The sequence below is a fragment of the Eleutherodactylus coqui genome, chromosome 4 (assembly GCF_035609145.1).
Source record: "Eleutherodactylus coqui strain aEleCoq1 chromosome 4, aEleCoq1.hap1, whole genome shotgun sequence".
Lineage (NCBI taxonomy): Eukaryota > Metazoa > Chordata > Amphibia > Anura > Eleutherodactylidae > Eleutherodactylus > Eleutherodactylus coqui.
In genome coordinates, this window is record NC_089840.1 from 109,962,060 (window position 1) to 109,983,477 (window position 21,418).

General features: G+C 45.4%; 1 protein-coding gene and 1 long non-coding RNA gene across 5 annotated transcripts in view; one reads left to right on the forward strand and one right to left on the reverse strand.

Moving 5' to 3' along the window:
* Window positions 1-14,340, forward strand: part of LOC136625625 (uncharacterized) — a 54,379-nt gene extending 40,039 nt beyond the window's left edge. The window contains exons 2-3 of the long non-coding RNA XR_010792561.1: window positions 6,233-6,354; window positions 14,242-14,340. This is a non-coding gene — a long non-coding RNA (uncharacterized lncRNA). The remainder of the gene's footprint in view (window positions 1-6,232; window positions 6,355-14,241) is intronic.
* Window positions 1-21,418, reverse strand: part of NDP (norrin cystine knot growth factor NDP) — a 118,183-nt gene that overhangs the window by 70,826 nt on the left and 25,939 nt on the right. The gene's annotated exons all lie outside the window — the stretch shown is intronic.

The following is a 21,418-nucleotide window of genomic DNA, read 5'->3' on the forward strand; positions in this document are numbered from 1 at the left end:
TAGTTTGAACCTCGGCCCAGTGTACAGTTTTCTGGCAGTCACGTAACAGGATGTATATATATTTTTAATAGTTGTACACTACACACTGATGACGACTGTGTTCGTGTCTGGGGACCTCGAGGTGAGTGCTTCAATCCTACTTTTTCTGCCCGCACTGCTGGTGTCATGGTCTGGGGGGCCATCACATACGACAGTCAGTCACCCATGGTAGTTATACAAGGGACAAAGACAGCTCAGTATTATGTTCAGAACATCCTGCAGCCACATGTGTTCCTCTCATGGCGGCTTCCAAGAGGCATTTACCAGCAGGATAATACTTGTCCGCATACAGAAGGAGGTCACAGGAATGCCTGAACAACATTGTCACACTTCTGTGTCCTGCCCAGTCACTAGATTTATCACTAATAGAACATGTGTGGAACCATTGGGGATGCCAACTTCGACTGTCTACAAGTTTGCACAATCAATAGGCTCACTTAAAGCATATGTAGACAGATATGCCACAGGATACCATATGTAACCTATCCACCCGTATCACATCTTGCATCCAAGCTATAGGCGGTACAGCAGGTTACTAGAGCCTCCGTGCCTGGTCGTATCACACATTGTATCCAAGCTAGAGGTGATACAACAGGGTGCTAGAGCCTCCCTTCAAGTATTACGTTTTCTGCAATAAATCATTTTTTTGCCCTGATATTGTCATCGCTTACTTTTGTCAACGTTACAATCACACAAAGTTTAAAAGTTTCATTTAATTCCGACAACTCCTTCTGGGTGCTTGATTTTTATTGACAATGAGTGCATTAAAGGCTATAGTCAGGCTAAGGCTGCCTTGTGGCTTCCGTTCATAATGTATGACAGATTTTAATGGCACCAGATGCACCACAGTAATCTACAGTGAAGAAATTTGAAATTCTGCCCTGAAACCCATTACGAATAATGCTATTTGTTGCACTATTATCACAGTCAAATCTGACGAATCTGCAGAGTAAAGCTTTAAATGGACCCTAATATAAGTCAATGGGGTCCATCAGATGCATTGGTATCTGTCGAATGATGGATCCAGCCTTCTATTGTGCTTTTCATCTCATTATAAGTCAGTGATAACATTCAAAAAAGAAATTTAGAAATATACTCTACTACTTTTTACTTGAAATTTTATTTTTCTCTATAAAACCTCTAATGTGAATATTCATAAAATATACTATTACTGGTTTTGTAAGATATTCTATAGTTAAAGGGGTTGTCCCGCGGCAGCAAGTGGGTCTATACACTTCTGTATGGCCATAATAATGCACTTTGTAATATACATTGTGCATTAATTATGAGCCATACAGAAGTTATAAAAAGTTTTATACTTACCTGCTCCGTTGCTGGCGTCCTCGTCTCCATGGTGCCGACTAATTTTCGCCCTCCGATGGCCAAATTAGCCGCGCTTGCGCAGTCCGGGTCTTCTCCTGTTCTCTATGGGGCTCCGTGTAGCTCCGCCCCGTGCCGATTCCAGCCAATCAGGAGGCTGGAATCGGCAATGGACCGCACAGAAGAGCTGCGGTCCACGGAGGAAGAGGATCCCGGCGGCCATCTTCACCGGTAAGTATAGAAGTCACCGGAGCGCGGGGATTAAGGTAAGCGCTCCGGTAAGCTTTCTTTAGGTCCTTGCATCGGGGTTGTCTCGCGCCGAACGGGGGGGGGGTTGAAAAAAAAAACAACCCGTTTCGGCGCGGGACAACCCCTTTAATGTTTATGTTAGTTTTTTCTTTTCGGTTGTAAACTGAAAAAGTCAATTAAAAAAACATTTTAGATCCCAACGGCAGATATGCAATTCTACAAACTTCTGGTCTATTATCCTACATATATCCTCAGCCATGTGTAATCTAAATAGATTTCTTCAAAATTACATCTTCACCTAGGAATTACTGCAGTGTTTTGACAGTAAAGCTCCTTTTCTTAAGCTCTGGAAATGTTGCAGCATACTGTACCTAGGTGAGGAGTTCAGCTTGAAGGAATTTAGCTGCAATTTATATTATATATGACAGAAAATGTATGTATGATAATAAATCAGAAGATTGATGCACTGCATATGTGTTTTATAGATTTGTTATTTGGTTTTCCATGGTGAATTCTAGATTGTTTGGCTCTCTGACAAACATGTGAACATCTTATTATCTAGTGCAGAACACGCTCAGCTTGGACAATAAAGTTGGCCATATACACAAAATAGCTAGTGGTCAAACACTTGTTTGGCTGAGAGCCATTTCACCCCAATCCACCATGATCTTGCACGCTTAGCTCGGGATGGATGTATAGATAAGATTTGAATATGCTAGTCAAGCAAGGATTTGGAAACTGTGTCTACAAAGGAAACTGTGATCACAGCAGCATAGGCACTGTTTCAGGCAAGCAGTCTTGCCATGTGAGAGGGTTGGCAGGAGTGTTATGTGAGCTATCTCATAGGGAATAGTGATTGGAAGGAGACTGCAGCTCCAGTATTTCTGTAGCATGGCAGACAATGCTAACAACATCTAGTTAGTTCATTGGGAAGAAAGAGAGGTCTATAAAATGATTAGTTGAGTTAGGAGATGCTTCACAAAAGCACTGTACATAGAGATCTAGGAGCACTATGAAGGTTTTGTTTCTCACTGGCAGTACACTTTAACCCTTTCGAATCCACTGTCTGACGTCTTCTTACATTCTGATTAAAGCTTGTACAGCTCCAATGTCAGAAGACGTTCGACAGGGTATTCTTACCATCTATCGCTAGCCACTCCAGTGCCCGAGCCTCTCTGGCACACACACACTGGCTTAAGCCAGGAGATGGCACCATTGTATAAGAGCAAAAAGAGAAAGCCTTTTAGGAAACCCTGAATCTAAAATTGGATTGGAAAGGGTTAAGTTAGGATTAGAGATGAGCGAATATACTCAGTTCGAGTAATTACTCGATCGAGCACTGCGATTTTCGAGTACTTCCGTACTCGGGTGAAAAGATTCGGGGGGCGCCGGGGGGCGGGGGGAGGCGTGGCGAAGCAGGGGGTAGCAGCGGGGAACAGGGGGGAGCCCTCTCTCTCTCCCTCTCCCCCCCACTCCCCGCTGCAACCCCCTACTCACGGGACTCCCGGAATCTTTTCACCCGAGTACGGAAGTACTCGAAAATCGCGGCGCTCGGGCGAAAAAGGGGCGTGGCCGAGTAGGTTCGCTCATCTCTAGTTAGGATGCACATGATACACTGAGTTTGCAGTGTATGTTGCAAATATATGTAGAAAGGATTTCCCAAAGTATACTTTCAGCTTATGCCACTGTACAGTCATACAGTGGTATATATCGGTAATACATTCCCATGTTAAAAAAAATGTATACTATGTGGTATACGTTTAATGGATACCTCTGCATAGAATAGTTTAGTCAACTATGTTATTCTAAAGAGCAATAAAAAGATATGACAATGGATACTGGCCAGATGGAAGCCAAAAGGACTCTCTTTTGGGATCATAGGAGAATACAGATACATTTGATGTACAAACTGGAAGCTTGCCTGGCACACATGCCAAGGTACCATGCCAACACAGTTTGAATGCACCCTCTGAAGTCATCCTATAAAAAATACTAATAAAAAAGCAACAAGTGGTAAAAAGTTAACATTATGACTTCTATTGTAAAAAAGGTTACCAGGCACATGAGTTTTATGCATAGTCAAGTACAGAAAAGAAAATTAAAAAAATAAAAACAAATTTGAAAAATAGAATGTTTCATCATTTGTTTTCCATTAGTAGAAAAAGATAGATAATACGTTCCCTATCAGAAAAAAAATTAAAGGGGAAGAGTTAATTAAATGCTGCTGGCATTTCTGGCCAAATTCATATTATGTCTCCAGACTCAGTGATTTGCTTTTTTCTTCTTTCTTGAATGCTGCTTCAGTGTCGTTAACTAATAGTCAATGATGCAATCAACCAGGGATTGTTGAGCCTATCCATAAAGTTGTACACACCACTTGCAAATGTTTGGATTGCTTTGAGCATTCACTAATGGAGTACTGCCTAGTTGATCCACTTAACCAAATTATTGTAGGAATCAAGTAGTAAAATAAGTTTACTTAACAAGAGCGTAATAAACATTTTTTCATTCCATAGGAGTGTTTGTGTACCCAAACCTTGTGTAATAGTACTTGGCATAGCTTCTCTTAAAGCAACGGTAACAAATTACTCACTATGCATTTTCATAAGTTCACATAACACACCGGCACATACATCACCTTATATATTTTCTCCCGTTGGCATCAACAAGGCACATGCTTGATGGGCCTCCTCTAATCATTGCCTGATACCAGCATCACCATCACCTGACCACACTTTACTTGTTGGCAGCACACCTGTTACATTGAGCTTCTTCATCCATGGATTCAACCTCTCCAGCTCCACAGGCACTGTGTCCACAACACACAGGGTGCCTGATGCCATAGATGTAATTTGCATACAAAGGTCTCTATCCCATAATTACCCTTGGCTTTAAGGCCCATTTACACTGAAAGATGATCACTCAAAATTCACTCAAACAGCAATTGGAGTGACAGTTTTGAGGGATCAGTTTGCATAAACTCTTAAGTAGCTTATTAGCTACTTAAGAGTTTACTAGCATGTAACTGAAGACTCCTGCTGTATGCAGATGACAAAAGGAGCGCTGTTATCTGCAAACAGCTGCTTTGCCCCCGGAGTTGTCAGCGGTATCCTGCTGAAAACTCCAAGCGGGATATCAGCTGAAAGAATACTATCAGTGGTATCCTGCTGAGAACTCAGCGTGCGGCACTGATAAAGCTGATCACTGACTTTAAGCTTGCTTTAGATTGCTTTTGAGCAAATTTTGGGTCTAAATGGGCTTTTACTCCTGCGTGAGTTACGTCTCTACATATAACATGCTGTTTCACATTAACAAGTGCCTTGCTGCATCACACATGTTACATCATAACATACATATTCCTAATAACTATTAACCCTGTGAGGCCTCACATTATACTATGGTGCTAAATTCTTATCTGTATGCTAGCGTTTAATAGTTCAGTTGTCAAATTAATCCACAATCCTCACCCTGGCCAGAGATTTACACCTATCAACTTTGGGGGCAAGCATAAACTCATGGAATCCGCTTCCCTAAGTATAGGCCTCTTGTGTGCCGCTGCCCCTGGCTTCTGTCACTTTAACTGCAGGCTGTTGTGCTCCACATTAAGTCCCCCGCTCATGCTGCTGCACTGCACTCTGATATTTCTTTGTCTTCAGGTGCCGCATCACTGGCCGCATCACACTCTGAGCCTGAATCATTTCTCTTCTGTCTCTTTCTATCTGGCATCTACTGTACTTAAAAACCTCTAGTCTGTTCAGTAGGGAGTGAAGCTTAGCCTCCTCACTCCCAGCTCTGCTCCCTGGCAGTAACGTCATCCGAGGCAGAGCAAAAAGGTCCTTTCAGTCTACAGCCACAAAATCATGTGACCTTTCTCTCTGAAGGTCCTCGAACATATACAAGTCCTCCCATGTATAGTCAGGCATATCTAAGGAATTTAATACCCTTACACATGCATAACTAATTTGAGAATAGGTCTAGAAGTAGCTCTATTAACTCCACCCAAAGACAAATTACTGTTCTAATTATATCATGATGTGGTCACAGGAGATGTGCATGCTCCATCTAGAGAACATCTGGACCTCCTTAGGCTAAACAGCTTTTTAAATCATGGTGGGGGTTATTTTGCACGCATGTGAAGCGTCCCTGCCTACGCAAAAAGTACAGTACCATGCACCGATACAAGTGGGAATCTACCTTATCTGACCTAGTTCACTGCACAAATACTTTGCGCTGAAGTGTACACAATTGCGCATATGGTCATCTGAAGCCACTCTTACAGTAAGTGTGAACACAAAAACTCATGGACTTAAATAGCCCAAAAGCTGAGCATATATGAATATTTATGTACATATTGATTTTTATGTACTGTATTATGCGTTTAGTAAGCACATTGCTGAATTTACAATCCATTAAGAATAACCATATCCAGATTAAAACTATGTGATTAGATTAAAACAGCTAAAATTGCTTCCAGAAGGACTTCATTCATGTACATTTTGGATTATTCCCATATTCACTGTGTCAAGCCTAACACTATGTTCTCACTACAGCAGGAAAATACACTCTAAAGTTCATAAAAGACTTTGACTGTTCATTTTTTTACTAATCCGCTCTCAATTCACAGTACAGAGGACTACACACCAAGCCCCTCAGTCAGGCTCCTCCAGAATCAGGTGGTCACTTGAGAAATGGCTGCATTGACCATCTTGTCAGCCTCGCGAGTCCTGCCAGCCACTTTCTCAGGAGGTAAAACATGTTTATGCTTATAATGAATGTTTCAAAAAGTGAATCTTTGCTGCCATGCCGTGGGAAAACTGGGTTGCATTTGAGCTCACCGCTGCAACCCATTTTTTCCAGAACCCCACTGAATGGCCATGACTTACATTACAATTAAAAGTAATGAAATACAGTACGTGATTGGTCGGGTACTGGCTTTGCAGTAACCCACTAGGCAGCCTCAATGCACAGTGCAAAAGCTGGATAAGAGCATAGAAACTGGGTTAACACTGTTCACATCTGCATTGGGGAATTTCATTTTCCTCTTCTGCCATAGGAACTGAGAAAAAGAATGCAAGCCAGGTTCGGATTTGTCACAAATCAGAGCTTGAGTGGGTTCAAAGTGGGCAACTAAAGTAATAAATGGAATGGGTGGACTACAATATTAAGGCCTTAGTCAGACGGGCGTCTTTTTGCGCGACTTGCGCATGCGCATGCGTTCGTCGATTTTTTAAAACCATTGTTTTGCAATGGTATCGGACACATGAGCGCTTTTTATGCGCTCGTCCGATAAATTATAGAACAGAAATCACAGATCGCACCTATCTGCGATCTGCGATTCCTGTTCTCTTCTCTATATACCGACCCCATTGAGAACATATAGAAGACAAATCATTCTTCTCTGCCACAGCTGTAACAGCTGTGGCAGAGAAGAGCGATGTTTGCCCATTGAATTCAATGGAGCCGGCAATACAGCCGGCTCCATTGAAAGCAATGGGCTGCCGGATAGCGCTGGATGAATTGTCGGGAAGGGCTTAAATATATAAGCCCTTCCCTGCAATTCATTCAGAAATGTGTTAAAATAAAAAATATATATATACTCACCTTGTCCCGGCAGCCGAAGTACAGCGTGGCCGGCCTGCAGTGGGACAATTCATCCCACACTCACCCGCAGCGCATTGCTTTCAATGGAGCCGGCTGTATTGCCGGCTTCATTGAATGCAATGCGCTGGACAGCTCCGGCCCGTTTCTAATGAAACGCGGCTAGGAGCAGATTTTCGGGTGATTTTCGGGCACCGGTCACGCGATTTGCCGATGCACATCCGTCATGTGATCCGCAAATCGCGTGAAAAAACGCCCGTCTAACTAAGGCCTAAAATTGGGGTTATTTCGTGTAGAAAAAAAACACACTGAGAGGCGACCGAATAACTTTGTATAAATATATCAGTCAATGGGCGACCCAAGCATTTTTGTATATCGCCGATGCTCGCTAAGGTTTTCATTTGTGAAAATCTGGGCAATTCAAGAAAGTGATGGGAACGACACAGCAACGAACAGGGCAGGCGAGGGGCTACATGTTGGGCTGCATCTCAAGTTCCCAGGTCCCACTATTAAGCCACAATAGCGGCAAGAGTGCCCCCCCCCTCCCAACAACTTTTACTTCTGAAAAGCCCTCATTAGCAATGCATACCTTAGCTAAGCACCACACTACCTCCAACAAAGCACAATCACTGCCTGCATGACACTCCGCTGCCACTTCTCCTGGGTTACATGCTGCCCAACCCCCCCGCACGACCCAGTGTCCACAGCGCACACCAAAGTGTCCCTGCGCAGCCTTCAGCTGCACTCATGCCACACCACCCTCATGTCTATTTATAAGTGCTCTGCCATGAGGAGGAACCGCAGGCACACACTGCAGAGGGCTGGCACGGCTAGGCAGCGACCCTCTTTAAAAGGGGCGGGGCGATAGCCCACAATGCTGTACAGAAGCAATGAGAAATATAATCCTGTGCCACCGCCATCAGGAGCTGCACACGTGGGCATAGCAATGGGGAACCTATGTGCCACACACTATTCATTCTGTCAAGGTGTCTGCATGCCCCAGTCAGACCGCGTTTTTTTATAAATAGTTACAGGCAGCTACAACTCTGCAATGGGAATTCCGTGTGCACCCATAGCATGGGTGGCTCCCTGGAACCCACCGACGGTACATAAATGTATCCCATTGCAGTGCCCATCACAGCTGAGGTAACGTCCGATTAAATGCAGGTGGGCTTCGGCTCACACTGCATGCCCCAGTCAGACTGGGGTTCTTTAGAAGTGGACACATGCAGTTACAACTCCCTGTGGACCCACAGCATGGGTGGCTCCCTGGAACCCACAGGCTGTACATAAATATATCCCATTGCATTGCCCATCACAGCTGATGTAACGTCAGCTGTAATGCAGGTGGACAAAAAATTAATTGGATTACACTGTAGGCGAGGGCCCCAAAAAATTGGTGTACCAACAGTACTAATGTACCTCAGAAAAATTGCCCATGCCCAACCAAGAGGGCAGGTGAAACCCATTAATCGCTTTGGTTAATGTGGCTTAATTTGTAACTAGGCCTGGAGGCAGCCCAGTTAAAATAAAAATAGGTTCAGGTGAAAGTTTCAATGCTTTAATGAGCATTGAAACGTATAAAAATTGTTTACAAAAATTATATGACTGAGCCTTGTGGGCCTAAGAAAAATTGCCCGTTCGGCGTGATTACGTGAGGTTTCAGGAGGAGGAGCAGGAGGAGGAGGATGAATAGAATACACAGATTGATGAAGCAAAAAGGTCCCCATTTTTGATGGTGATAGAGAACGATGCTTCCATCCGCGGGTGCAGCCTATGTATTGCTTAAGTATCGCTGCTGTCCGCTGGTGGAGAAGAGAAGTCTGGGGAAATCCAGGCTTTGTTCATCTTGATGAGTGTAAGCCTGTCAGCACTGTCGGTTGACAGGCGGGTACGCTTATCCGTGATGATTCCCCCAGCCGCACTAAACACCCTCTCTGACAAGACGCTAGCCGCAGGACAAGCAAGCACCTCCAGGGCATACAGCGCGAGTTCAGGCCACGTGTCCAGCTTCGAAACCCAGTAGTTGTAGGGGGCAGAGGCGTCACCAAGGACGGTCGTGCGATCGGCTACGTACTCCCTCACCATCCTTTTACAGTGCTCCCGCCAACTCAGCCTTGACTGGGGAGCGGTGACACAGTCTTCCTGGGGAGCCATAAAGCTGGCAAAGGCCTTGGAGAATGTTCCCCTGCCTGCGCTGTACATGCTGCCTGATCTCTGCGCCTCCCCTGCTACCTGGCCCTCGGAACTGCACCTTCTGCCACTAGCACTGTCGGATGGGAATTTTACCATCAGTTTGTCCGCCAGGGTCCTGTGGTATAGCATCACTCTCGAACCCCTTTCCTCTTCGGGTATGAGAGTGGAAAGGTTCTCCTTATACCGTGGGTCGAGCAGTGTGTACACCCAGTAATCCGTAGTGGCCAGAATGCATGTAACGCGAGGGTCTCGAGAAAGGCATCCTAACATGAAGTCAGCCATGTGTGCCAGGGTACCTGTACGCAACACATGGCTGTCCTCACTAGGAAGATCACTTTCAGGATCCTCCTACTCCTCCTCCTCCTCCTCCTCCGGCCATACACGCTGAAAGGATGACAGGCAAGCAGCATGGGTACCCTCAGCAGTGGGCCAAGCTGTCTCTTCCCCCTCCTCCTCATGCTCCTCCCCCTCCTCCTCCTCCTCAACGCGCTGAGATATAGACATGAGGGTGCTGTGACTATCCAGCGACATACTGTCTTCCCCCGCCTCCGTTTCCGAGTGCAAAGCATCTGCCTTTATGCTTTGCAGGGAACTTCTCAAGAGGCATAGCAGAGGAATGGTGACACTAATGATTGCAGCATCCCCGCTCACCATCTGGGTAGACTCCTCAAAGTTTCCAAGGACCTGGCAGATGGCTGCCAACCAGGCCCACTCTTCTGTAAAGAATTGAGGAGGCTGACTCCCACTACGCCGCCCATGTTGGAGTTGGTATTCCACTATAGCTCTATGCTGCTCATAGAGTCTGTCCAACATGTGGAGCGTAGAGTTCCACCGTGTGGGCACGTCGCACAGCAGTCGGTGCACTGGCAGATTAAACCGATGTTGCAGGGTCCGCAGGGTGGCAGCGTCCGTCTTGGACTTGCGGAAATGTGCGCTGACCCTGCGCACCTTTCCGAGCAGGCATGACAAGTGTGGGTAGCTTTTCAGAAAGCGCTGAACCACCAAATTAAAGACATGGGACAGGCATGGCACGTGCGTGAGGCTGCCGAGCTGCAGAGCCGCCACCAGGTTACGGCCGTTGTCACACACGACCATGCCCGGTTGGAGGCTCAGCGGTGAAAGCCAGCGGTCGGTCTGCTCTGTCAGACCCTGCAGCAGTTCGTGGGCCGTGTGCCTCTTCTCTCCTAAGCTGAGTAGTTTCAGCACGGCCTGCTGACGCTTGCCCACCGCTGTGCTGCGCGCGACACCGACTGCTGGCGACGTGCTGCTGCTGACACATCTTGATTGCGAGACAGAGGTTGCGTTGGAGGAGGAGGGTGGTTTAGTGGAGGAAGCATACACCGCTGCAGATACCAGCACCAAGCTGGGGCCCGCAATTCTGGGGGTGGGTAGGACGTGAGCGGTCCCAGGCTCTGACTCTGTCCCAGCCTCCACTAAATTCACCCAATGTGCCGTCAGGGAGATATAGTGGCCCTGCCCGCCTGTGCTTGTCCACGTGTCCGTTGTTAAGTGGACCTTGGCAGTAACCGCGTTGGTGAGGGCGCGTACAAAGTTGCGGGAGACGTGGTCGTGCAGGGCTGGGACGGCACATCGGGAAAAGTAGTGGCGACTGGGAACCGAGTAGCGCGGGGCCGCCGCCATCATGCTTTTGAAAGCCTCCGTTTCCACAAGCCTATACGGCAGCATCCCCAGGCTGATCAATTTGGCTATGTGCACGTTTAACGCTTGAGCGTGCGCTCAAACAGTTACGCTAGCGACGTCTGGACGCTGCGCTGAGAGACATTGCTGGATGGGGCCGAGGACAGCGGAGGTGAGGGTGTGGGTGCAGGCCGGTAGGCACTCGTGCCTGTGTCCTCAGAGGGGGGTTGGATCTCAGTGGCAGGATGGGGCACAGGGGGAGAGGCAGTGGTGCAAACCGGAGGCGGTGAACGGCCTTCGTCCCCTTGTGGGGTGCTTGGCCATCATATGCCTGCGCATGCAGGTGGTGGTGGCTCCCCAGCTGATCTTGGCGCGACAAAGGTTGCACACCACTGTTCGTCGGTCGTCAGGCGTCTCTGTCAAAAACTGCCACACCTTAGAGCACCTTGGCCTCTGCAGGGTGGCATGGCGCGAGGGGGCGCTTTGGGAAACAATTGGTGGATTATTCGGTCTGGCCCTGCCTCTACCCCTGGCCACCGCACTGGCTCGGCTTGTGCCCACATCCTGACTTGGGCCTCCGCGTCCTCGCCCGCGTCCACGTCCTCTAGGCCTACCCCTACCCCTCAGCATGCTGTATTACCAGTAGTGCAGAAACAGAACGCTGTAATTAAATGTGCCACTTATTGGCCTGTGGTTGGAGGCTGACTTCGCTTACTGAACGCACAGCAGAGGCAGGAAAGAATTTTGCGCAAGCCTGCTGTAACACTTAGCTGGCTGCGTATGAATTAGGACAACTACCCCCAGCAGAGACCCAGTACACTTTTCGACAGGAATACAGCGGGGATGTAAGAGGCAACACAGAGGCAGGAAAGAATTTTGCGCAAGCCTGCTGTAACACTTAGCTGGCTGCGTATGAATTAGGACAACTACCCCCAGCAGAGACCCAGTACACTGAGGACGGTCACAGGCAGCCCAAATAGATTTTTTTTCCCAAATGTTTTTGGAAAGGCCCACTGCCTATATACACTAAATATGTCTTCTGTCCCTGCCTCACCACTACTGGCCCTGGACAATGTAAAATTACTGCAGGACGCAATGCTCTGCACGACCGATATACAAAAAAAAAAAAAAAGTGCAACACTGCAAAAAGCAGCCTCCACACTACTGCACACGGTTAGTTGTGGCCCTAAGAAGGACCGTTGGGGTTCTTGAAACCTAAAATAACTCCTAACGCTCTCCCTATAGCAGCTCCGGCACCAGCAGTACTGTCCCTGATCTCTGTCAGAATGCATCTGTGGCGAGCCGCGGGAGGGGCCGATTTATATACTCGGGTGACACCTGATCTCGCCAGCCACTCACTGCAGGGGGGGTGGTATAGGGCTTGAACGTCACAGGGGGAAGTTGTAATGCCTTCCCTGTCTTTCTATTGGCCAGAAAAGCGTGCTAACGTCTCAGAGATGAAAGTGAAAGTAACTCGAACATCGCGTGGTACTCGTCTCGAGTAACGAGCATCTCGAACACGCTAATACTCGAACGAGTATCAAGCTTGGACGAGTACGTTCGCTCATCTCTATTCTTTACTGTAAGAGCAGTGAGACTATGGAACTCTCTGCCTGAGAACGTGATGATGGTGAATTCTATAAAATAGTTTAAGATGGGCCTGGATGCCTTTCTTGAGTGTTACAATATTATATGTTATATCATTGATTACTTCAGAAGGGTCGGTGATCCAGGAATTATTCTGATTGCCATATTGGAGTCAGGAAGGATTTTTTTTCCTAAATGAGGAAAATTAGCTTCTACCTCACTGATTTTTTTTGTCTTTATCTGGATTAACATTAGGGATTAAGTGGCAGAAGTAGATGGACATGTCTTTTTTTCAGCTTAACATACTATGTTACTGTGTTACCCTTTAACATACATGTTACCTGCAAGAGGCAAGATAAGTGAGGGCTTCATTGCCAGAAAGTGACATTCTTCAGTAAACCTGTCTATAGGTAAAACATTCTTGTGCCAAAAACTCTTCCCAGAAAGCAATGCTCTCACATATATATAATGTGCTAAAGCAACCCCTGACGAGGGAGAAACTTTTGTTTATGAGGAGATGGGAAGCGGACCTTCAGCTTGAGATGACTTTGGATAGATGGCAGCATTGCTGTACCACGATCACCAAGGGCAGCCATCAAGTCTCCCTTATGGAGACCTCAATGAAAATTTTACACCTATTTAGTCCCACAAAGATTACACCATTTCTATCCAACCTCTTCCCCACTATGTTTTAGGGGATGTCAAGAAAGAGGAGATATGCTCCATACATGGTGGACGTGCCCAGAAGTTGACAGACTGTGGTCGAAAGTCCACAGACTTCTCAACCAAATGTTTGTGGGTCCGATTCCCAAATCCCCTACAGTCTTCTTATTGGGGGATCACCCTGCGCGATCTAGGTACCAAGCCCATAAATTGATACAATATATATGTATGGCTACAAGAATCCACATCGCCTACTCTCTCTTTCCCAGTGGTACTTGATAGAATATCTTCAATCATGCTATATGAAAGAATTCATGCTATCAGAACAGATACGATGATAAATTTCCAGAAAATTTGGCAACCTTGGATTGAATGTATAGAGATCCCGGGATTACGCCACATTATATCATCTACTTAACCTCTATTCTAATGACCAAATGGAATTATGCACGCAATTCTGACACGTATATCCGCTGATATGGATTCTTGACGACCTACTGGTTTAAAATTCTATGTTGACCCCTTTGTTCTTTTTTAACCCTATACCTAGGTATTCTATTAGCCACAATAGGCAAATATTATTTTTGATGGCAATATTTGGCCCCCTGCGAGGGGACGTTAGAATGTTAAAAGCCTATTACATATATAACTACAAAATTTAATAAAATCCTTTGAAACTAAAACGTTCTGCCTCCTCTAAAATAAAACCCCAGCTCGTCCCCTGCCTCCTCCCCATAGTTTTTCATTCATGTATGCAGAAATTTGAAAATTGAAACAGGAAGGAACCTACTAGTAGCACTACATGAGCACATGGGTTCACTCTGTATAGCATTACCATATTTTATGCGCTAAATAAATAACTGGAAGATTGAGAACAAACTGTATACATGGAGAAAAAATAATGTTTTTTTTAGAAAACCGACACAAATCTTATGTTGCTCTTATTTAAAGATTCCTCTGGATACAAGAGACTGGGTTGACACCCCTGAAGAAAAGGGAATGCATCAAGGTTCATTTTCCCAGCAAACAGACGTGCAAAAACTCAAACAGTTCTATTGACTGGTTCAGTCATGCCATCATCCAAAGTATCACATCCATCAGTATAATGATCTGTTTTACAAGGTAATACCTTAGCTACGACAAACTAATAACATAAAATAACTGCAATTCTACAATTTCTGAGGAGTCATGGTTTTGATTATTTATCAACTATAAAACATGAATAATGTAATTTAGAACATAATTATTCAATGCATATGTAATGTGTGAAATGACGAGTTGCAGAGTCTGTCTACCCTATAGTCAAAATGTTTTATGGATTTGGATCGGTTATATCTTGCATCGTAACGTACACATAAAATCTTTGGCAAGAAAGATCATAACATATGAAATGTTTACCATTCTCTCATCAATACATGGTATCCACTAATGTGAAAATTTGCCGTGTATCTAAATATGTAGTAATTTATGTGTAATATTTTCTGTTCACGTGAGTTTATTGAAGGAGTTTATGTTGCCTTTTAACAACCTGTGTAGTTTTCAAGGTACGACCCTCTATGGATAACATTGAACAACGCAGAAGGAATTCAGGGATATTATTTGGGCTCCAATAACTGATGTGAATCCAATCTTCCCACATATAGCAATTAGTGATGAGCGATTAGTGGAATAATTGGTTAATGCCGGCATCGGGCCGATTTTACGAAAATCATTGTGAATCTGGGCGGCTGATTCCCACTTCTATTAAAGTCAGTGAGATTAAAAAGCCAAAGACCCCCACATTGCATGGCAATACAGGTACACACTGGAGAACACTGTGCTCCTCCCAAAAATTGGTCAAAATATTGTACAGTGGTGTTGGGGTTACTTGTAGTACAGTGGTGTCACTGAAAACAGAAGAAGTCCCATATAGGATCTCCCAGATCAAAAATGGCACCAAGGAAGACAGTAGTATGCTGCTTTTTTTAAAAGCAATGTCATAAATTTTACAAGGATGAATTCTACCAGGTGAACAGAACAGCCAAGCACGGACCTCCTCCAAGGAACAGCTGTAGAGCTACTGCTGTTTCTTGTGCTTTAGAAAATTATTTTTTTGGTAGAAGGAAGTGGAGGAAACATAATGAAAGAAGGAGAAGGAGAGAAGCAGACATTACACCACCATAGGCAGGAACAGCACTTGTAGTGCAGAATTTGCTCCTCATGGAAACATGGAGAGCTGTACCTCCTACTTCCCAAAAATTGACTTATTTTTCATTTGTGGGAAGTAAGGGAAGGAAACATGTTTGAATCAGGAGAAGGAGGGCACCAGCAGCACCTTGAGGGCAAAGTGTGATCTTTAACCCCTTAATGACTTTTGTTTTTCATTTTCGTTTTTTCCTCCCCCTTTTAAAAAAATCATAACTTCTTTATTTATCCATCGACGTCGCTGTATGAAGGCTTGTTTTTGTGGGACAAGTTGTAGTTTTCAATAGTGCTATTTAAAGTACCATATAATGTACTGAAAAACTTTTAAAAAGTTCGAAGTGGAGTAAAGTTAAAAAAAAATGACATTCTGCCATCTTTTGGTGCGTCTTGTTTCTACGGCGCACAAACTGCAACAAAAATGACATTATAACTTTATTCTATGGGTCGGTACGATTACTACAATACGATTCTCAAGTGGCCGAACTGATGACTTTGAATGACGTCTCAGGTCACTGAGAACTGCAAAATTCTCCACGCCAAAGCATACTTCTTCTGTCTACTTTGCTTCTATATACATTGACAGCAGCAGAAATATACCCTTTCCCAACATACAAATCACATTTCATATAGGCATATAAGCGTGATTAGCGAACAAGCCAACAATGATTTCCATGCTTGCATGAAATGAACGATAAGCGAACAAATTATTTTGAGCCAGATCTGCGGTGGAGCCCCCAACCGGAGGTGCCAGCGCAGATAAGAAACCAATCTTATCTCTTCAGTTTTGCTTCAGAATATATTGGTGCAATATAAATAAAGATTATAATATAGTAGGGGCATTACCACGTGTTAAAGGGGTTTTCCAGGGAAATACTATTGATGACCTATCATCAGGATAGGTCATCAATAGTTGATCGGCTGGGGTCTGTCACTCAGGACACCAACCGATCAGCTGAGCGGGCGCATGCTGTCAGCACTGCAAATACACAGAGGTCGGAGCGGAAGCCATGTAGGCACAGCTCCCATTGATTTCAATGACCCCAGCCGATCAACTATCGATGACATATCCTGATGTTAGGTAATCAATAATATTTCCCTGGAAAACCTCTTTAAATCTCTGAGTAATTCTTACAGAAAATGGCAAGCATTGGATGGTTGGCACACACTATTGTGCTTCCTATCAGCAAAGATTACAAATGTGGGCAGATGTCTCACAGACCTTGTTGTTGAAACATTTGAATATGTATCTCCAGCTTAAGGGCCCATTTACACGGCCATAGGCATTTTACGTATGCCCGCGTTGCCATAAAAATGCCTGAATGGCAAAGGGCCCAGCGCATATACGCCGAGGCTGCAATGCTGTGGGGCCTGGGGAGACAGGCTCGCCGGCTCAAGCCAGTGTATATCGGCTGGGTGTGAAAACCAGACCCATATATGTCCATGTGAATAAGCCCTGAAGGGAATGTATCACCAATATTTTATATACTAATTAAAACCTGACATTGATACATATTCTATTTTTCTAACCAGTTTTTTAAATTTTCTGATTGCAGATTTTGGTATTCTATTTTCTGTACATGACTATGAGGGCAGCCCTCTTGTCTGAGCTTCTTTTAACAGCTTTCACAGATATGCTTTACAGAAGCCCTATGGGGTTTGGCCACAAAGGACAGGAGGTGACTCATTGACTTCTATAGGAGACTGTTCTAGGTATGTTTTGTGACTGGTGCAGAGGTCATTGTGCGTGGAGGGGAGGAGGTGAGCTGTGACCCTCACCCATTGCAAATGGATCCTATTTTATCTATATGTAGATGTTACCTTCCATTGTAAACCTGTGTGTGATGAAAATTAGATGAGTGCTGAAAAGTTTTCTCTACAGAGCAGAATGTGTCAGACTATTATGAAGCTTAGTAGTGAGTGTGAAAACTACAAAATTTCCCGATTATTTTTTTTATAGATAGTAACTTGGGAAATAAAGAATTTCACCAAAAATTCTTTAAACATTCAACATAAACACCCAATTTGCATAATGTCTAGAGATGAGCGAGCGTACTTGCTAAGGCAAACTACTCGAGCGAGTAGTGCCTTATGCGAGTACCTGCCCGCTCATCTCTAAAGATTCGGGTGCCGGGGAGCGGCGGGGAAGAGTGGGAGGAACGGAGGGGAGATCTCTCTCTCACTCTTTCCCTCCCGCTCCTCCCTGCTCACTCCCGCAACTCACCGCTCTCCCCCACCGCATGCAATACACTAGGAGTTATGTGATACGCTGCGTAATTGCACTTGTTGAACTCATTAGACTAATTAGCCATTTCAATGGCTTTGAGCATCAGTTCATTTTTTTTTTTCGTGCACACAAATGCACATGCGTTGTGCACGGAGAAATCCGCAAAATATACACCAATATGCACGCAAAGAAACCAATGTTCATTCCACAAATACTCAACGTTCATGAGTGCGCAAATATGCACACAGTCGTGTGAAGGCAGCTGAAGGGCTCCTACATACCAGCATATGCATATATACGCTCACGAGAACATGACGTGGTTGCGCTGCGAATAGTGTTCTCGCGAGTGTATTTGTGCTGCTTACTTTACTTTCTGCCGCGGCCAGGCCCGTTCACATCAGCACAGGACACACAGCGATGTTTTCCAACCCGCTGAGCAGCCCAAATAGTCCCCGGTGTTATCAATTAGCAGAGCGAAATCGCGCCGTTACGTGTGCAATTTTGAGCAGATAAAGTGTGCATTTGCGTACTTCCATAGACTCCTATGGTGTCTTGGATGCGTGAATGTGCACAAAACAGAGCATGTCTGGTGCTTTTTCCCAGACAGAAATGTGTGTGCAAAAATGTTGAATGTGAGTGAACCCATTGAAACCAATGGGTTTTATTGTTAGCTGTTTGTGCAAGCGACTTTGCGTCCTTGGAAATGCGTGCAAAATTGCCCGTGTGAGGGAGCTTAAGGGCTTAAACAGATGACTGTGTTTTATCACATTTTTATTTCAACGTGTTTTGTTTTCACTAGCGTAATTCTCACGCAAGAAAAAATAGGACGTGCCCTATCTTCCTTGCACGTAGTTTTTATACGTGCGAGAAAACAGGACAGGACCTAACTTTCTGCTTTTTTTTTTTTGTTACGTGTGCAATAGCGCAAAGTTTGCTCAGTGAAAAACAAACTACTTTTGACTGGTTCATACACAAATACGTTCCATAGCAGCGAATGTATTTGCAAATGCCTCCATCTGAAGAAGGCTTCAAGGTGTTTTCAAGGACTATACTTCTATAGATTGAGCTGCAATGCCAGAAACAGTTTTATCCCACTGAGCACACATGGACCCCCATCACTTCGCAATCCCAGAAAAACCAGCTTGTCAAGTCAGTAAGAAACATAACCAATAATATATAAAAAGACTGACATGTGAATACATATTGTTACTTTTCTAACATCAAAGCATCTTGAAAAAGGACTAAAGAGAAGAAGATGGTGGGAAATGTTAAATGTCATTCTCATAGGGTCTGCAGGTGGTCTCTGGGACTCATGTATCTCACACTGCTTTACAAGACTGTTCGGGATGTGGAAGAGTGTAAATGTAGTCTCTGAAATATTTCTTATTTTATGAGCTTAGTCAATGTTCATATAAAACAAACTTCTTGCAGAAACTATGAAAGTTCTAAGTTTTGCACAGAACTCTTAAGAGTGTCTGCGTGTTTTTTCTTGTTTCCTTAGGACAACATTGCTGCATTTGAAACCACCCAGCATGTGACAGGGTAATGTTTGTGCATACTGGACACATGTGAAATACATTAGCATAGCACCTAGAATGACAGCCTATCCCTTTTCCCCCTGCTCTGGTGGATCTCTGCAGGGACATGGAACGCAGCAGAAGAGGGCGGAGGGGGAAGCAGCTGCCTTTTCCTTTTTACGCAGTTCTAGTAAAGGTGAATGAGGCTACATCTGTAACTAACTACGATGAATTCGCGGAATGTACACAATTCCGTCTTATACATGTGTCAACTTAAATGTATTCTAATGACAATTACTATTTGAGGGAAATCCGTTTTTCAACACTATTGCCTTCTGAGGGATAACATATACCTGGAGGTATTACTCTGTGTGCAATAATTGCGTTCTTCAACTGCTTTTCTTTCAGCTGAAGAGAAATAAAATTCAGAGTTTAATTACAAGTAATGTGTAAAAATTGAAAACCACTTCTACATAATTTGGTTTCAGCCTTCAACAATAGTGAAGTACTTACTGGTCAAGACGTGCAAGAAGATCGTAACTCAGAGATTCAGTTTGGAAATTTCATGAAAAGTGCAAAAGATTCTTTACATGGGCTTTTATTATTAATTGTTTATTCCTAAAACAGGACCATACCTGATCACAGGTTTTGTGTGGTATTGCAGTTTAGTCTCAAGGGCCTTTTACATGTGACAGTGAGCAATGGGTATCATCTCTACCTATGGAGAGCACCTATGACAGTGATGGGCAACCTTTTGAGCTCGGTGTGCCAAATTTCGCCAAATGTGATTGTTCCCAGCAAGAGAAACCAAGTAATCTTGTAGATATGATACCTTTTAATGGCTAACAAAAAGGTATCATATCTACAAGATTGCTTGGTTTCTCTTGCTGGGAACAATCACATTTTGCTCTACTGGCTAACACCGTACCAAACATTTGTTTTCAAAATTCACCAAAAAACCGAGCATAACTCGGGTGGTGTGTCACTTCGGAAAAAATCCATAAATTTGCGATATTTATAGTTTCAATAACAAAAATGTATAATTGTAAGGTATAACTGTATTTAGTAAACCCAAAACACCCATAGCACAGGCCCTAGCCTCTCACAGCCTCCCCCTCACTTATCTTAGTAATGATAAGCCTCCTGCAGTGACAGCTGTCCCCAGCAGCGGCCCCCCAGCAGCGAGAGCGGCCCCCTACAGCGGCCCCCCAGCAGCATGAGAGGCCCCCCAGCAGCGACAGCGCCCTCCACAGCGGTCCCCTAGCAGCAACAGCGGCCCCCCAGCAGCGACAGTGCCCCCAGCAGCGTCAGCGAACCCCCACAGTGGCCCCACAGCAGTGACAGCACCCTCCACAGCGGCCCCCCAGCAGTGACAGCGCCCCACACAGCGGCCCCCAGTAGCGACAGTGGACCCCCTGCAGTGACAGCACCCCCCCCCCAGCAGCGACAGTGCCCCCCACAGCGCCCCCACCACAGCGGCCCCCAGCAGTGACAGTGGCTTCCCAGCAGCGACAGTGGCCCCCCAGCAGTGACAGTGGTCCCCACAGCGGACCCCCAGCAGCGACAGTGCCCCCCAGCAGTCACAGTGGCCCCCTAACAGCGACAATGGCCCCCCAACAGTGATAGTGCCCCCCACAGCGGACCCCAGCAGTGACAGCGGGTCCCCCAGCAGTGACAGCGGCCTCAGAGACTCACGTACTCACCCCATCTACGTCCTGGAAGTTCTGCTCCTTCCCTGCCCTCGGCGCTGCTAGCAGAGATAATCTCCGGCGCACACTGACATTAATGTGCTGCCGGACGCCTCCTCCCCCGGACGCTCTCGTGGAACCAAGTGGTAAGAGACGTTGGGGGAGGAGGATCCTGGCTGCACACTGACATCACCGGTACTAGCGCTGGTTAGTGAATACCAGCAGGGGAGCTGCGGCCCCAGCTAGTATTCACTAACGGGGTGAATGGCCGACAGCAGCCGCGTGTCAGCGACTATGGCCGCGCGTGCCAGTGCAGACACGCGTGTCATAGGTTCGCCATCACGGACCTAAGAGGTGAGTGAGGAGACTTAAAAGACCATGAAAGCTCCTCTGGGAAATATATGCAAATAAGGAGGATGGAACAATACCTCTGCAGCGCCACCTATTGGATGGCAGCATTCCTACAAATCCAAATGCTTGCTTTGCACATTCATTTGCCCTATTAGCTCATAGAC